General features: G+C 44.0%; 1 protein-coding gene and 1 non-coding gene across 2 annotated transcripts in view; both read right to left on the reverse strand.

Annotated features, from left to right (window-relative positions):
* The window catches only part of CNTNAP2 (contactin associated protein 2), a 2128298-nt gene that overhangs the window by 192547 nt on the left and 1917980 nt on the right, over nt 1–17771 (reverse strand). The window lies entirely within an intron of this gene.
* Nucleotides 10529–10687, reverse strand: LOC120942166. The gene has a single exon (XR_005749943.1). It is a non-coding gene; the product is annotated as a U1 spliceosomal RNA (small nuclear RNA).

A 17771-nucleotide genomic window follows, 5' to 3' on the forward strand; every position in this document is an offset into this window, starting at 1 on the left:
AGAACCTTGGACTGTGTTTAGCACCCATCATGAGTGCAAAGAATCTCTTATTTCATTGCAAACCAATAGTTTTCATCTGTCCCTCTAAAAATCAGGAGTGAAAAGAATAAAAAGCTCATTTTTATGTCATTTGTATTTTATGTTGACCTAGCATGGAAGAAAATATCAATTTGATACAGAAGCTTTAAATCACCTAAACTTTATCATAAAGTCAAGCCGAGATAGATGGCGTGACTTGTTTTCATCTCCAGTTTTATGAAACTTTAAAATCTGCTTTTAAGAGATCTTGCTTCTTTATCAAAACAAAAAGAAAATCGTGCAGTGAGCATCAATATCATAACCAAGGTTAGTGTAAGACACAAATTACTCTTATTATTTCCCAGTAAAAGAAAGAGTGAAACATATTAACTGCGGCCCTCTTTGTAAAACAATAAAACAATCCAATTTTTTTAGGTTTATGATATGACTACATAAATTTCTAGATACAACACAGCACAGGTATTTACTACATAAGGGGCACCATGTCCCATAGCAGCCAATTTAAGAATAAATTTATACACTGCTTTACATTTTTTCCTACTGATATTAAAAAATGATAATACTGTAAGCTATTATCGTCACAGCTTAACTCCTTAGCACTATTACTTAATACTGAATCTAACAGTTGAAATTTAATTGTCTAGGGTTTTGCTAACATCTTCAGTAAACACTCAGGACTGAGATTCAAAAGAACAGGGAAATGCATTTTTGAAATACAAACGCATATACATTTTACTTGTTAGGCCTCGTACACACGACGGGACATGTCCGATGAAAACGGTCTGATGGCTGTACACACCATCAGACCAAATTTCCCACGGACAGCGAACACGGCGACGTGGCCACGCCATCGCCGCGACGATGACGCGGCGACATGCACGACCCTGGAAGGTCAATGCTTCCACGCATGCGTCGAATCACTTTGACGCATGCGAGGGCTTTCGGCCGAGCGGACATGTCCGGTGAGTCGTACAGACGACCGAACATGTCCGACGGACAGGCTTCCAGTGGACATGTTTCTTAGCATGCTAAGAAACATTTGTCCGCTGGAAACCTGTCCGATCCGCCGGAAAATTGTCCGGTCGGCCGTACAGACGACCGAACATGTCCGCGGAAACTGGTCCGACGGACCAGTTTCAGCAGACATGTTCGGTCGTGTGTACGAGGCCTTAGAGTTTTGTACTTGTTATCTGTGCACCCCTTGCAGATAGCATAGCCTAGTCAAAGACCACACCCTCCCTGTTGCATGTAAAGTTAACTGTTTTTATCCATGTGTAGTAAAGCAAGAGATTCCCTTTAATGGCTTTCCCTGTAGAGGTGTTGTGCCTATTCCTAGAGAAGGTGGTCACACACTATAGCTGGCTAGGTGTTCTTGACCTATAGCAGCCCCCTTTCCCATAAGGCAAGCAGGCAAAAAGGTACTTGGTTGCCCCAAGGTCTTATACACAATGCTATAGGGCCTGGCCACAATGCCAGGACAGATGCTAGCTAAGCACAGAAAACAGGTACTTGCAGTCGGCAGACAGGCAGACTGGTCTACACACAGTCCAGGTTTAGGGCAGGCAACGTTCAGGTTAAAATGTGTGGTCAAAATGCAGGCACAGTTTAGAGAATAGTCCAAAGTCCAATCTGAGGTCGATGGCAAGGAAATCCAAACTAGCTGTCAGGGTGGGATCGGGCTAAGGTAAATGTCATGGCACAGGAACAAGGCAGGTAAAGAGGATGCTTGAAACACTATCACAAGCATGATATTAAGGACTTGGCAGGCTTAATACAGGTTTGTACTCCATCCAAAGGCTGTGTCTACACCAATCACCCTGCAGGTGGACAGTCAGATAGAGAGAATGCAGCTCAGCCAAAACCGGGATGCTGGAATGAGACCAGCAGCTGACATGGGCCGGAGTGTTACACACTTCTGAAAGAAGATTACTTAACTTCCCTTTACTACACCACCATTCATGTAGCCATTGGGAACATATGACTCAATCCCTTTGATTCTAAGCGACAGCACATGTGCTTTGTGATTGGTTGCTCAGGTATCCTGCACTATCCCAAGGCAGATGAGGAAACCACAGAATCATCTTACAGTATTTCTTACAGTATGCTTTCTGTAGCAGAGTTCCTCCAGTGGTTGCTATGGGTTCCTTGAGCAATAAGCAACTCTTACCAGTGACCATCACACTAATTTACGGTAAACTGTAGATATAGTAATTATTTCCAGAGGGTCCCCAAGCCCGCAAAGAAATTTCAAGGGTTCCTCTATGCGAAAATGGTTGACAAAGGCTTAGAAATTTAAGTGGCAAGATTTCCCCATAATAGTTCCCTCCCACCTAGCAGTCCCACTCTGTCCTGTTTCAGCAAGGTTTTCCTAATTCCCCCAAATTAAATATGCAATAAAAATCCAACAAGCAAATAGATAGGTAGGAGATAAATAGACATTTACATAGTTAATCTTGTTACAAAAAGACACAAGTCCATCTAGTTCAACCAATAGGAAAAAATAAACAGAATACATTGAAAACTACCATATACACAATCCTATATCCTCAATTAATCCAGTGGAAGGCGAAAAAAAAAACCAATAACGCATGGTCCAATTTGCTCCAAAGCGGGAAAAAAAATTCCTTCCTGATCCCCCAGAAGGCAATCAGATATCCCTGGTGGTAGTTCCTACAATTTAAATAATAGTATCCAGTTATATTTTGTACATTAAAGAATGCATTCCACCTCCTTTTAAAAACAATCTACTGACAGATCAGACAGAGTTCTTGAAGGAGTCTTTTCCATATTCTAGTGTGCTAGAAGTTAAGTGCGGGTAAATTTATTGCAGGTCAGGCTGGATGACTCACAAAGGCAGGTCTCCCCCTGGTTCTGAGAGCTGGGAGAAAATTCTAGAAGTTAGATGGCGGAGGCCAGGAGAATTGATTTGCATACTTAGGGGAACTTGGGCAATCCCAAGGACTGTGTTAGGATCATTTTTGTGTCATTTATTCAGTGTTGTCACATGAAAAGATATAATGAAATATTTTTAAAAATGTGAGGGGTGTACTCACTTTTGTGAAATAATGTATGTATCAAGCTTTCAAAAGGGACAGCGCTGTGCTTACAGTGGTAGTATACTCTGTACTACCACTTTAACCTACAGGTAAGCCTATAATAAGGCTGACCTGTAGGTATAAAGAATATCTCCTAAACATGTAAGGTTTAGGAGATATTCCCCCCGCAATGCGCAGCGGACTGCAGCGGCGCATTCGCAGCGGAGATCCTCGGCTAAAGACCCGGCAGCCGCCGGACCTTCCCGGGGAGAAGTCTCCCGCGCATGTGCGAAATTGACTACATCGCCGCTCCAGCCAATCACAGTGCTGGAGCGGCGATACCCGGAAGACACGCCGAGGAAAGATGACATCTCCCTCGGCGTGGACCAGGTAAGTTCCTCTCACCTCGTTCCGAGGTAAGTATTTCATAACGAGTCAGTACTGTGTACTGTAAAGTAGAGTGACCAGACGCCCCCCGTTTCCCCGAAAATCGGAATCCCCCCCCCCCTGCTCTGCTGCTCCTACTAGCTTAGGAGGGTGTATTTTTCCACTATCTCTGCCCCTTTCTGATGATCATGTGCTGGTCGAAGCGAAGGGAATATTTCTTCAGTTTCGGGGGCATGCCCATTCAGCTCCGCTCGCTGTTCTTCTGCCTTGGCTCAAGTCCTGGCCAGCCGCCTGCCTGCTTAGCTCCTTGCCCTCCCTGGCAGAGTGATCTTCCTCCACTCCCCATCCAGTAGTAGCCGGGGCCCGGAGAGTAAGACTTGACAGGCTGTGAGGCGGGCAGTGGTGGCAACGGGCAGAGAGTTGCTAACTACTAGTAAAAAAAAAAAATATGTCCCCGGATTTCATTTTAGAAATCTGGTCACCTTACTGTAAAGGTTAAATTATTTTCCTCCAGACCTAAGAGTGCCCGCTGTCCTCTTTAATGACCTGAAAGAGAACAACTCTACACCAAGTTCAATATATGAACCATTTATGTAGTTATACATGGTAATCATACCCCCCTTAACTGCCTCTTCTCGAAAGATAGATAGATAGATAGATAGATAGATAGATAGATAGATAGATAGATAGATAGATAGATAGATAGATAGACAGACAGACACATACAGGCACAAAAAATTATTTTCGAACTCTCAAGGCATTTTCTTCAACTGAAATTAGACAGTGAACACCAACCAGATCCATGCCTGGTCCTCATAAAGTATAAATGGGCCCCAAGATCCCAGATCTGCACAGTCTGCACACATGGCTCCTGACCTGAGCTCAGGAAATTATGAAGTCTCATAACAAATTCTGCTTCTTTTTATAAGTTAGCTGGAAGTTCACCCTTAGCCACTGCATCCACACAGTGAAAACAGAATATGAAAGCCTTTTTGCCCAGCTGGCAGTTAAAAAAAAAAAAAAAAAACTGTATTTATCACTATTAATTCTAATGCACCTGCAAATCATCTCAATGAAGGAATAATTTTGCTAGCCCTAAACAAAACTCACAATCTCACTGTTGTCTGCCGCTCCTCCTGAAACACAAATCAAAACCTATATGCTGGACAGGAACAATAGCACTTCTAGGTAGAAAATAATATACAACATCTGTATGCATTATGCGTTTTATAGTCTGACTTTAGCTTTATATTAAAAAAGCTGCACTGCTGCAGACATTCCTTTTTTATGCAGTATACACCTAATTAATCTCTTTATTTAAAGTGGTTGTAAACTCAGTACGACCACTTTCACCTACAGGTAAGCCTATATTAAGGCAGGCTTCGGTTTCAGCTAAGTGACATATAATGGGCTACTATGCGATGCATAGTAAGTAGCCCATTATGCTTTACCTTTGCAGGGAAATAAAGAGTGAAACCCATCAAGGTTTACTTCCTCTTTAAGCTTGCATTTAGTCAGTAAAATCTAGCGATCTGATTTGCAAAATAAAAAAGATCATATTTAGATAAAGTACATTCTGTGAGGAAAGCTAATAAAAGACATAAACGTATTTTGTGTATAGTATACATATAGGACCAAATTGTAAAAAAGGTGCCCTGTTACTAATTAGGAGTTTATTTATCAAAGGCAAATAGGGAGGTTGCACTTTGCCCCAGAGCTTAATGAATATGGTGAAGTTACACTTAAAAGAATTCATGTGCAAGGAAAACAAAACAAAAAAAAACATGTATTTTTTCTAGCACATGATTGGATAAAGGAAGTATGCAGAGCTTCATCTCATTCACTAAGCACTAGGGCAAATGTATGAATGTATTTATCTCTACATAAAATAGTCTGAAACATTTATTCAAACACAAAATAACAAAGTCACCATTTTCTGTTCAATTTGACAATTAAAATGTGACCATTAAAAAATAACAATTTGAGAGATAAGAAATGTATTAAATCAGGGGTCCTCAAACTACGGCCCGCGGGCCGCATACGGCCCGCCAAGGCGATTTACCCGGCCCACGGCACGGACTGTCCCTTTTTTAAGATCGCAGCACTTCCTCTTTGCAGCACTTCCCCCTCCCCTCTGCTACATTAGTCACACAAGACATGAAGTGTGACAGGTCCAAACAAAGGGCGGGACTTTTCGAGTTAAGAAGCGGGTAATTGGTTACTAGGCTCTGGGGCGGTCCCAGCAATCAATCATCTGCCTTTCACTCGAAAAGTCCCGCGCTTTGTCCGATCTTGTCAGGCTTTGCGTCGTGTGTATATAAGGTAGGGGGGAGTGCTGTGCTGTGATATGCGGGGGGGAGTGAGGGGACTCGTGCTGTGATATGAGGGGACTCGTGCTGTGATTTGAAGGGACTCTATGATTTGAGGGGACTCTGTGATTTGAGGGGACTCTGTAATATGAGGGGACTCTGTGATATGAGGGGACTCTGTGATATGAGGGGACTCTGTGATGAAGGGATTATGTGAAATACTAATAAGTTTATGTTGATTAACTGTTTTTTGTGCACTACAAAAAAAATATGTGCAGTGTGCAAAGGTATTTGTTTATATATTTTTTCAAACTATAGTCCGGCCCCCCAACAGTCTGAGGGACCGTGAATTGGCCCCCTGTTTAAAAAGTTTGAGGACCCCTGTATTAAATAATCTTTATTTCATACAAAAAAAATACATATTAATTGTTATGGAGAGCTAGTTTATCTCAAGGTAGCGTGTGGTCTTGATTTTATTACCGTATTTTCCGGCGTATAAGACGACTTTTTGGATGCAAAAAAATGCATCCAAAGTCGGGGGTCGTCTTATACGCCGGTGACAGTCTCCGTCTGCTGAGAGCGTCCATGATTTGAAAGCCGCGCCTTCTTCTCAGACTGTCCTGTGATAGGCGGAGCACACATTTTCCCAGCAGCGCCTCTGCTCTGTGTTCCTCCTATCACGGATGCCTTCTCATCCTCGGACGAGAGGACATCCCTGATAGGCGGAACACAGAACAGAGGCGCTGCTGGGAAAATTTGTGTTTTCCGCCTATCACAGGACAGTCTGACGAGAAGGCGCGGCTTTCAAATCATGGACGCTCGCAGCAGACGGAGACTGTCACCGGCCTGGAAGCCAGAAGCTGCAAAACGTGAGTGATAGCACAGTGGGGGGCAAGTGATGGCACAGTGGGGGGCAAGTGGTGGCACAGTGGGGGAAAGTGATGGCACAGTGGGGGCAAGTGATGGCACAGTGGGGGAAAATGATGGCACAGTGGGGGAAAGTGATGGCACAGTGGGGGCAAGTGATGGCACTGTGGGGGCAAGTGATGGCACTGTGGGGGAAAGTGATGGCACAGTGGGGGCAAGTGATGGCACAGTGGGGGCATGTAACGTAATGACACAGTGAGGCATGTAATGTAATGGCACAGTGAGATTTGAAAAAAGCCTGTTTCTGTCAGCGGTTCTGGCTACCCCTCAGCTTCCAGAAAGACTAGAAGGAAGGGGGTAGTCTTATACGGTGAGTATATCCCAAAACCAAAATTTTTCCTGGAAAATTAGGGGGTCGTCTTATACGCCCAGTCGTCTTATACACCGGCAAATAAGGTATGTATTTCTTACAAACTGTTGAATTAAATGACTGTTTTGCATTAGAAAAGCAGTTCTGTCTACTGACTCTTTACAAAAAAAGAAAAAAAGAAAAAATAAGACGATTACACAGCACATGATCGATATAATTTATTGGCATCAAAGGAACCATTCTCTATATACTGACTTCTGGCTCAGCTTGCAACAATTTTGCTGATTTTTAGCTTTCAAGACAAGTGTCAGTTTCTGGATTAGGAGCTGTGCTGACCACCCACTGTTCTGAAAGCTCTAATAAGCCTTTAGGATCTCCGAATTCTCTAAGCAGATATAAGTCTCTTCCCAAATGGATGTTTAACCTAGATGCTCAATGCTAGGCTAAGTACACATGAGTGTCGGTGCACAGTACATCTGGCTCTTGTGTTTTAAAACAACCTGCAAGATCTTTTCTCTCTCCAGAGTGCCGCAAGCTCACTTAGGGGAGCCACAGACAGGAACGGGTGCCAATGTTGTTCCTCTGAGTACACAGGGAAGAAAATGCTTCATTGAAGAATTTTATGCATCATCCTGTTTGGCTCAGTACACCCTCTGGGTCTGGGGGACTTAGGACTGCTGAGTGGTCATTATGAATATGCGATGACTACCTTCTTTTAACATAATAGTTTGGCAACAAATATCTGTGCTTAGAATACTACGCAATTTTGTATGCAAAATAGCATAGGTCACCACACAATCCCCCGCTGCCAACTTTGAAATCTCTGGCCCGGATTCACAAAGCACTTGCGCCGACGTATCTCCAGATACGCCGCGTAAGTGCAAATATGCGCCGTCGTATCTGTGCGCCGGACCCACATAGTAAGATACGCCTAAAAACAGGCTTCATCCCACCGACGTAACTTGCCTACGCCGGCGTAGAGTGGGTGCATATTTACGCTGGACGCATGTGGCGCTCCCATTGATTTTCTATTCAAATATGCAAATGAGGGAGATACGGCGATTTACGAACGTACGTGCGCCCCGACGCAAGTGCGCGTAAGTTATACGTACGTTGTAAAGTTATGCCCCATAAAGGAGGTGTAACTCAGCAGCATCCATGCAAAGGGCTGCACCAGCCAGCGTATTTTACGTAGTTTACGTTGGACCTGAATATGGCTGAGCGTGGGTTACGTTCACGCCGTAGGCAGTGATCCGACGTATCTTAGGGAGTAGTTCCGACGTGATTCTGAGCATGCACACTGGGATGCGTCCACAGGACGGCGCATGCGCCGTTCATTATACGTATCTGTCTGGCACTCGGCCCATCATTTGCATGGGGTCACGCTTCATTTGCATGGCTCACGCCCACTTCCACCTACGCCGGCTTACGCCTAGGAAACCCAGCGCAGTTTTGGGAGCACTGGCTTTGTGAATTCAGTGCTTGCCTCTCTGCGCTGCGTCGGCATAGCGTACAGGAGATACGTTACGGCGGCATAAATGTGCGCCGTTGTCTGTGAATCCGGGCCTCTGTATTTTGTGATGCACAGTAACACTTCTCACAAAGTAGAGTTTAAATATAAATCCAAAAGCTTACAAACACAGAAGTATCTCTTTAAATGTTCCTTTATTGTAACAGTTTGCAGGACATAAAACAAAGTTTAGTTTCAGCTGCATATGATGTGAATCATAACTGTCCATACAAAGATTGGTGCTCCTAAACCCCCTTGCCCGGGCAAATGCAAAATCCAACAATATAAAAATAACAGGCATAACATTACACCAAATCTAATTGTGTAATATATAATTAGCATATTTCTCTTAAATAGCTACAATCCCAGAGAATAATTTTTACAGGATATATAAAAGGGATGTTATGATGGCCCCGGGCAGGTGATGCAAGCTCACCATAGACATTGAATCAAAGTGGCAGTTGGTCTTCACCAGAGCTCCTCATGTTGGAGATGGTCCTGGTTTTTATTTCTGCATCCGGCAGCAGGTCAAGGTCCTTAGGATTTCCCCACAAAGGTGTTTCTGGAATGAAAAGTCTACGGCGCAGAAACCAGTGGCGGCTGGTGCTCAATTTTCTTGGAGGGAGACGACCCACGGCCCCCCCAGCCATAAAGCCACCCCCCGCCAGCCAGTGCTCGCTTGATCGCCGCTCCCCTGTCTCTTGATCACTTGTCGCCCACTAGGCCTCCCACCAGCCACTCACTTACCCCTTCCAGGTCATGGCTTCGTTGGTTTCCCCCCCTGTGTCTCCTCCTGAGTCCTGGCACACGCTTCTCCTCCCAGACAATCAGGAGTTAGGACTTGTGGTCAAGTAGGTCTTAGGACTCCAGGCCAATTGGGTCTTAGGACCTGCTTCCAGATTGGTCGGGAGGAGAAACAGGAAGACATTTTTCTTTTTTAAAAGCCTATGGCGTGTGAACACACCCAAAAAACTCCACCCGGTGCAGAAAAAATGTGCACACACATAAAGAGTGTTCACAAAAACGTGCAGACGGGTGCAACGTCAAGTGGTCCTCCTGTGAAGAGGGACCCAAACCCTGATCCCCCGGGGCGTTAGGCTCCAGACGGGGACTGAGGTACTGTGGTCCGAGCAACCGAAGCCGACACGGACCCAACTTCCTCGGAGGGACTGCCGAAACAGAACCCTCCCAGTACTAGGTGGGGCTCCCCCGAAGGGAGACCCCATGAGAGCAGGCGAACTCAGCCAGAAGGCCATGTCCACCCACTCCCAAGACGTTCAGGGCTGGCCCGAGGACCCGCACCCTACTAATCACACAGTGACAAAACGTGCACAACAAAAAAAGACAAAAAAGTGACAAACACAGGCTTAAATAAAATAAAGTGGGGGAAGGGATAGTGGAGAGGAGAGTGAAAGAAGTGGCCATTGTGGTGAAACAATGACCAGGCCCTCCGGCCAGGAATAAAAAATTCCTCCGGTCCTAGCCAAAAGGCCCGGCCCAGGAGGCAGGTGCTAAAAAAAGCGTGTATCTGGTGCAGTGACCATGGTATCTTAAATCAATGTGTCCCTCACACACAGTGATCTTCAGATACCCCTGGACTGCCACTCCAGGGGCACATGCACCATAGGCTTTTCGTTCCATATCCGACCCCCCGACCGGCCAGTGCAGCCCTCCACCCCTGCCAGCCAACCCGGCGGATTTGCATGGTCATACCCCGTCCTACCACAGGGCACTACCAGCTCCTCCAACCAGATCGCGGACAGAGATAGCACTTACACCAGCCAGCCAGAAGGCCAGACTAGAACTCGGCAAAAAGACCAAGACCAAGCACAGTACCCATCCTCACCAGGAGCACCCTTCCAGATGGCTCAGACTCAACCATGGGCCGGCCCCCAGTATTCTGTCGGGCAGCACAGCGTAGTCCCTTCTGAAACCATCCTTCCAGGTGCAATGACGTCATTGGATTGCATCCACCCTCCCCATGTAGGAGGTGTTTCAGCGCTCCGCTGACAACTGATAAGGACAGATACCACACCCAGTCCCAGCCAAAAGGCCGAGAAGCGGCAGGGAAGACAACCACGATCAGCACGGCCTAGAGTGTGCAATAGCCGTGCCTCGCCCTGGGAGAACCACCTTCATGATCATGGTGTCTCCCCTGCCAGGTAAGTAGAGAAACAGGAAGACATATTGTATTAATGTATAACCAAAGACAAAACTTTTTTTATTTATTTTTTACAGTGGGTAAAAACCACTGTTAGATTCTGATTGTGCCCATTAGGGAGAGTGACTTTTTCAGGTTGTCCTGGTCATCAATATCACAGGGAATGAAAGTGAGGTAAATTCAAAAGTTGCCACCAGAACAGGAAGTAAAATGAAATCTTCCAATAGGGACACTTGTTCCCAAGAGAAGCGTGGCTTTAGATATACTTTAAAGATAATAGGGCACAGTAGGTTATACATCAAAAAGTACAGTCTGTGTTCCATCTAAAGACATGAAGCATCTGTTTTCTGCCTGGTAAATAATTAAGTAGCATTATGTCTTTTCCCAGCTGGCAAGCAAGGGTTATTTGGGAAAATAAACACTCTTGACTTTCCTCCTTAGATATGTATAGAAGGTGTCTTTAAGCTTGGGAATACTTTCATCTGCAAAGCCGCTGTGCTCGGATCACTAAGAATGACAAAATATGTAGATTATACATGTGCTTTACACCTCATATAGCTTGAGTTATTTTACATTTGCACTAAAATACATCTTAAGCTCTCTAAGAGCAAATAAAAGTAGTTAGGCTATTTGTACTTAAGAATCTCTCTCAAGAGAGTTAGACGTTAAGTACAAGAATGTGACACAGTAAGAATCGTAGACGACTCAGTAGGCTTCCAGAGATAGCTTAAGTAGGTCATACTGGAACAAAGACTTTTCAGGGAGTTAAAGCAAAGTAATTCATTTTAAGAGTATACTTATAGGAACCTGTCATTTTAAGCAAAGTGGTAAAAGACAGGTATCAAATATGTGTATTTGTCGTCAAATCTGGCTTGTATAGTGGTGGGAAGGGGTTAAAGCTTAAAGCACAACTCCAGCCAATTTCTTTTCATTGTCAGGTTTTATTTCTGTCTTTGATCCCATTTAAAGGATTTTCCTTCAGTTCCAACAATTCCAACACGATCCCTCACCTCCTGTCCCTGGGGCATTAGTACAATAAATGGGGGGGGGGTTGATGTAAAGACACTAACAGCAATGAAAACTGTGTATGAAGTTATAACCCTCTCTCTCTCTCTCCCCTAAAAATGTTGGGGCATTTTCACAGAGCAAGTACGCCGGCGTATCTACTGATACGCCGGCGTACTTTCAAATTTCCCGCATCGTATCTTTAGTTTGAATCCTCAAACCAAGATACAATGGCATCTGGGTAAGATCCGACAGGCGTACGGCTTTGTACGCCTTCGGATCGCAGATGCAATACTTTGGCGTCCGCTGGGTGGAGTTCGCGTTGTTTTCCACGTCGGGTATGCAAATGAGCTTTTTCAAATGATCCAGGAACGTACGCGCGGTCGTCGCATTCTCTTACGTCGTCTGTAGTCTGCTTTTTCCGGCGTATAGTTAAAGCTGCTATTTTGTGGCGTATAGATAGACTTGCCATGTTAAAGTATGGCCGTCATTCCCGCGTCAAAATTTGAATTTTTTTTTTTTGCGTAAGTCGTCCGTGAATAGGGATGGACGTAAGTCATGTCTAAGTTAAAAAAATGATGTTGTTGCGATGTCATTTAGCGCAATGCACGGCGGGAAATTTAGGAACGACGCATGCGCATTTCATTCGGCGCGGGGACGCGCTTTATTTAAATGAAACCCGCCCCCAACCCACCTAATTTCAAATGCGCCGCCTGAAAAACACTACGCCGCCGTAACTTACGGCGCAAATTCTTCCTGGATTCTAATTTACGCCAGGTAAGATACGGCGGCGTAGCGTATCTCTGATACGCTGCGCCTGTCCAACTGTATGTGAATCTGCCCCGTTGTCTCTGCTGGTGCAAGATTTAGGCTTTAAAGTAGTTGTAAACCCCAGTAATGAAATCTGAACGAAGCACATATATCTCTAGTGTTTACTCGCCTCTCTTCAAAGCTCTAAGTGTCTTTTTTCTCTGTTGCTTCATTCCTGTTATTGGCACATGAGATAAAATTGGTGACGGCGAGCGAGATAAACACACAGCTTGTCTATTCAGAATACAGTACAGCTTTGCATGTTCCTTTTGTTCCTCTGCCTCTGTGGAGAGGGGGGTGTCCGTCTCCTCCAATCAGCTCTCACACTGTGTATAAGAGCTGTAACTGCAGCTCTCCACCCCCTCCTCTGTACTCCTCACACATACATAAGGATTTTATCACAAATCTGCACTTTTGAAGGGTTGTAGACAAGAGAAGACAGCAGATATACATGTAAAACTCATGTAGGGAGATATGTTTCATCTCTGTGTGTTAGCTGAGGCTATTCACTTCACTGGGTATATGTGAGGTTTTACATCCACCCGCTGCTGCGCTCACTGATACAGACAGTGGGGCTTGGCTGGACACTGGACTTGATTGACAGCATTGGGAGCCAATAACAATCTGTCTAATGAGGAAATAGACAGTGTCTGGAACTGCTGGTCTCGTGCTCATCGATGGATCGGATTTGGGCTCATGTAAGAATAAGGGGGGTTCAGGGGGGAATAGAATTCATTAAGGTGAAAAACCTTGAGACTTTACAATCACTTTAATAAAAAAATTTACAAAAATTCTCATTTGGCTTTATTTATTTTGTTTCAACCCCATTATTTTGCTAGCATGTCTGTAGCTTTGTTTGTACTTGGTAGGACATGATAAGTTCCCTTTAACAACAAAAAATATTATCTTTAGTCCTAGAAGAACAATTTGAAATTGTTTGCTATAAAAATAATAATGTAACTGGACATGTAGATTTTATTTGACTGCTGTCCAATGCATGTCCTGGACACTTCCTTCCATGAAACAGGAATTACCATCCTGCATAATCATTGATGCCTATGCTATGCAGGGGCAGAGGAGGGCAACAGAGACAGATGCCTGGGTGGTTTGGGCAACTATTCCTGGGCAGGGCAATTCAATACTTTCAGCAAGAAGAAGGTATTTAAGGATTTTCACTAAATTCTGGTTATAAAAAAAAATCTGTAATGCCACGTACACACGATCGGAATTTCCGACAACAATTGTTCGATGTGAGCTTGTTGTCGGAAAATCTGACCGTGTTTATGCTCCATCGGACATTTGCTGTCGGAATTTCCGACAACAAATGCTTGACAGCTGGTTCTCAATTTTTCCGACAACAAAAGTTATTGTCGGAAATTGTCTGTAGCCAATTCTGATGCACAAAATGCTCAGAATCAATTTGACGCATGGTTGGAATCATTGAACTTAATTTTTCTCTGCTCGTCGTAGTGTTGTACGTGACCGCGTTCTTGACGTTTGGAAGTTCCGACAACATTTGTGTGAGCGTGTGTATGAAAGACAAGTCTGAGCGAACAATCCGTCAGAAAAAATAGGATTTTTGCACTCACCGTAAAATCCATTTATCTGAGTTCATGGACGGACACAGCAGCCTTTGGCCTTTGAGGAGGCTGAGAGCATTAGAAGGTACTTATTTGCATTGTGAATACATACTTTAATGCCGCGTACACACGATCTGACATTCCGACATCAAAACCGTGGATTTTTCTCTTCCGTTCATGGACGGACACAGCAAACTTTGACCTTAGGGTTATATCCGCTTCCTTCAGGAGAACTCTCCTGGAAGGAAGTGGATATAACCCTAAGGTCAAAGGCTGCTGTGTACGTCTATGAACGAAAGAGAAAACAGGATTTTTGTACTCACCGTAAAATCTATTTCTCTGAGTTCATGGACAGACAGAGCAGCCTTTGACCTTAGGGTTATATCCACTTCCTTCCAGTTCTCCTGAAGGAAGCGGATATAACCCTAAGGTCAAAGGTTGCTGTGTCCGTCCATGAACGGAAGAGAAAAATCCACGGTTTTGATGTCGAAATGTCAGATCATTAAAGTATGTATTCACAATGCAAAGAAGTACCTTCTAATGCTCTCAGCCTCCTCCAAATTCCTTTTTTGTGCTGCTGTAATCTGACTTCCTGTTAGAGGGTGTTCATTCTCCAAGGTCCCCCCTATATGTAGGAACAAAACTACTCTCTCTTGCTCACTTCTCATATCGACTACGGACTTTATTTTTTTACGACCTAACGTGCATGAACACACGGGATAACATTAGCTGCTTCTACAGGAAAAATGCAAAACTCCTGTTGAAGCAGCAATTTTTAAGGCCAGTGTGCATTGTCCCATACTGGTTGATTTACTAAAACTGGAGAGTGCAAATCTGATGCAGCTGTGCATGGTAGCCACTCAGCTTCTAACTTCAGCTTGTTCAATTAAGCTTCGACAAAAAAAAAAACATGGAAGCTGATTGATTTCTATACAGAACTGCACCAGGTTTTGCACTCTCCGGTTTTAGTAAATAAACCCCTAAGTGTCACTTTAATTCTTTTCCCCTGACATGTATTTAGTACCTGTTGATCCTGCCATAAGAGCTGTTATTTTTACTACAGTTAATGTATCCTTGCCTATATATTTTGCACTTGCTTCTGTATTTAAATTTTCTATATTTAAGTAATTTACCTGTAGAAGAAATTGGAGTTTTAAGACTCCCATCTTACTTGTACATTTTGAAGCAGTTAAATGCATGTGAAACTTTACAAAACATCTTCTGTTATACTGTATATGCTTCTTTCTCATAAGTGGAAGGCTTTGTGTTATACCTCAAATGGTGTCTGAAATGTGTTCCTCCTGGAGTGACAATATTGTACGATATAAACATTATGATTATTACTAGGTGTCATCCAATCTTTGTTTGCATTTTTTCTCTGTCTCCTGGATGGGAAATCAACAGACTTTGGCAGTATAATTCCAGTGTTGTCTGTTTTGCTGTTACAATGTTTTGTAAGATTTGTCAGGTATTTTAGATAAAAGAATATGTGTTATTTCAGGTAAAGTTTTTCCCAATACTCTCCTGCTGAGCATGGGGAACATTTGTACCAGGTATATTGTAATCATTGAGGAGCATAAGATCTGGATAAAAAGCTAAGCTTATTATTATTATTATTATTATTATTATGACACGTGCCAATTAATAAACGTAATAATTCATAAGCTTATTATTAATATAATGATTATTATTAATAATAAAATGAGGTTGTAGTGTCTGAGTGATACTCTCAGTATGTCAGCTGCTATTTAGGATCATTTTTTTCCAGTGGCATGCACATGTGCGTAACTGCTGAAGAAAGGTATCTGGTCTGGAACTGCCCCCCCAGAAAAGCCAAATTGCTTGGAAATAAAGATTGATCTTGGCAATGATGTAGTAAAATGTTTTATCTGGAGGACTCCTTTCAAGCCTGAGGGTTGAAGAGAAAGGAGAGTCATGCTTCAGTTGAGTATGTAGCGGCCCACTAGCGGGGACCCCAGACCTGACCTCATAGGAATAGATAGTTTAAATTGTTGGTAAAAAGTCATATACAAACAGCAAAGGCGTTTTGAGGTCAACACCACTCCCTCTTCATCATGAACAAACATAAAACATAGTAATACTCAGGGGCGGCCCGTCCATTAAGGGTGCACAGGCGCCATCCCCACTATCTATGCCACAACCTATATGGTTAATGGATAGATTCATGCATAGCACCCTCAATTCATGCCTTCGGCCCCATTCCGGACGCCGGGCACATGAATTACAGCGGCGGGGTGTTTTTTGAAGCATCTGATTGGAGCCATAAACTCTAAGGCCCCGTACACACGACCGAGTTTCTCGGCAGAATTCAGCCAGAAACTCGGTTCAGAGCCGAATTCGGCCGAGAAACCCGGCCGTGTGTACACTTTCGGGCCGAGGAAGCCGACGAGGACCTCGGCGAGGAAATAGAGAACATGTTCTCTATTTCCTCGATGTTCTATGGGAGAACTCGGCCCGCCGAGCTCCTCGGCGGCTCCAGGACTGAACACGCCGAGGAACTCGATGTGTTTGGCACGTCGAGTTCTTCGGCCGTGTGTACGGGGCCTTAGGCCTCGTACACACGACCGAGTTTCTCGGCAAAAACCAGCAAGAAACTTGCTGGCAGATATTTTTTTGCAGAGGAAACCGGTCGTGTGTACATTTTCATCGAGGAAACTGTCGAGAAACTCAATGAGCCAAAAAGAGAGCAAGTTCTCTATTTCCTCAACGGGAATGGAGAAACTTGCCTTGTCAAGTTCCTCGACAGCCTAACAAGGAACTTGACGAGGAAAACGATGTGTTTCGCCCCGTCGAGTTTCTCGGTCGTGTGTACGAGGCTTCATAGGCTTAAAAATAGGATGGACTTAATATTTGCTTTTATAACACTGAATCACCTCTCCGCCAATCAGGAAGCGTGGGTCTGATAACCGTTTCACGATTGGCTAAAAGGTCAGACGATCCTATTGGACGCCTAGAAGGAGGAGGAGGGGGATGCATGGCGGAAGGTGCCATAATCCACACTACAGGAGGAGGAAGAAAGCCGCCCACTTCCTAGATTGGTAAATGCAGGGCTTTCCCGGCTGTACCGGCTGTCCTCCCGGGGGGGAGGGGGGTTTTGCCACCATCGCTGACTGACCAGGGGGGGTGTCTGTTCGTTTGCCACTCCCCCAAAAGAAAAATAATAACCAGTCCCTGCTGCACTAGTAATACTGATAACAATTATGTCTAGCTATGCATATAAGTATATATGGGAAATTCTACAAAATTACATAACAACAACACATTTGCCAAATGAACAGTTGCCTCGATTGAACTGGAGAGTGTTCAATAATACAAGCGATATATGCTATAAAACATAAAATAAAGAAAGTAGATATGTAATATAAACATATTTTAATGCATTAAAAAGAAAGGGATTGGAAATTTAAGCTGTCGAAGTAGGACCAATTGGCTACTAAAATAAGTTAGGAGATTGAGCTGCTGAAATAAAAATAATAAGCAGGTCCGGATTTACATCCCACAAGCCTATAGGTAGAGAAATCTGAAACACGACCCCCCTCCCCCCCAGGGGAAAAAAAAATACAGTAATGCCGCGTACACACGGTCGGAATTTCCGACAACAAATGTTCGATGTGAGCTTGTTGTTGGAAAATCTGACCGTGTGTACAGGTATGCTCCATCGGACATTTGCTGTCCGA

The sequence above is a fragment of the Rana temporaria genome, chromosome 5 (assembly GCF_905171775.1).
Source record: "Rana temporaria chromosome 5, aRanTem1.1, whole genome shotgun sequence".
In the NCBI taxonomy this organism is placed as follows: domain Eukaryota; kingdom Metazoa; phylum Chordata; class Amphibia; order Anura; family Ranidae; genus Rana; species Rana temporaria.